Below are 803 nucleotides of genomic sequence, written 5' to 3' on the forward strand. Positions count from 1 at the left end.
AGGCCAGTCTCTGAGTTCCAGGCCAGCACACAGAGAAAGAAGGGCAGGGGTGGGATTGGGGGTGGGTGGGTGTGCTGACTGAGGAAGGGAAAGGATTTCGACTCCTGCCTGATTCATCAGCTAAAGATGGAGATATGACCCAAACATGAGGGTACTAGAAGGGAGCAAATGTTTGAAGGAAGATGGCAGCTGGCTTCCATGATCATTGTCAATTATTACTTTGCTTATTTTGCCTGTGCCATGGCATTCGTGTGGAGTTCAGTTCACCGGTTCTCTATATCGTGTGTGTCCCAGAGATGAAAATCAGGACTCAGGTCCTCCCTCTGGCTTGGCAGCAGGTATCCTGCGTGTCGCCATCTTACGGGCCATTCATTATTATCTGGTTTTCCAGACAGGGTTTCTCTGTATAGCCCTGGCTGTCCTAAAACTTGCCAAGTAGACCAGGCTGGCCACTTCAAGAGATCTGTCTGCCTCTGCCTCCCGGGCGCTGGGATTAGAGTGTGCCGCCAGTGCCCGGCTTGGCATTAATTATTTTATCATGACCATTATTTCATTGGGGTGTGTGCGTGTGGGAGGCATGTAGCACCATGTGAATGCACGCATACAAGCTAGGACTAGAGGAAATGCCAGGTGGCTTCTTTACCTTCTCCCCGTTCCCTTCAGGTCTCTTCATTGGAAGGGAGGCTTGGTGTCCTTTAGGCTAGCAGGCTCTTGGGAATCTGTCTCTGACTCTGTTGATGCAACAGTGGTATGCACAAACAGGCGTGCCTAAGTGGTGGGTGGTGGGTATTCAAATTCAGATT

Source organism: Rattus norvegicus, chromosome 1, assembly GCF_021556685.1.
Source record: "Rattus norvegicus strain SHRSP/BbbUtx chromosome 1, alternate assembly SHRSP_T2T, whole genome shotgun sequence".
Taxonomy (NCBI): Eukaryota; Metazoa; Chordata; class Mammalia; order Rodentia; family Muridae; genus Rattus; species Rattus norvegicus.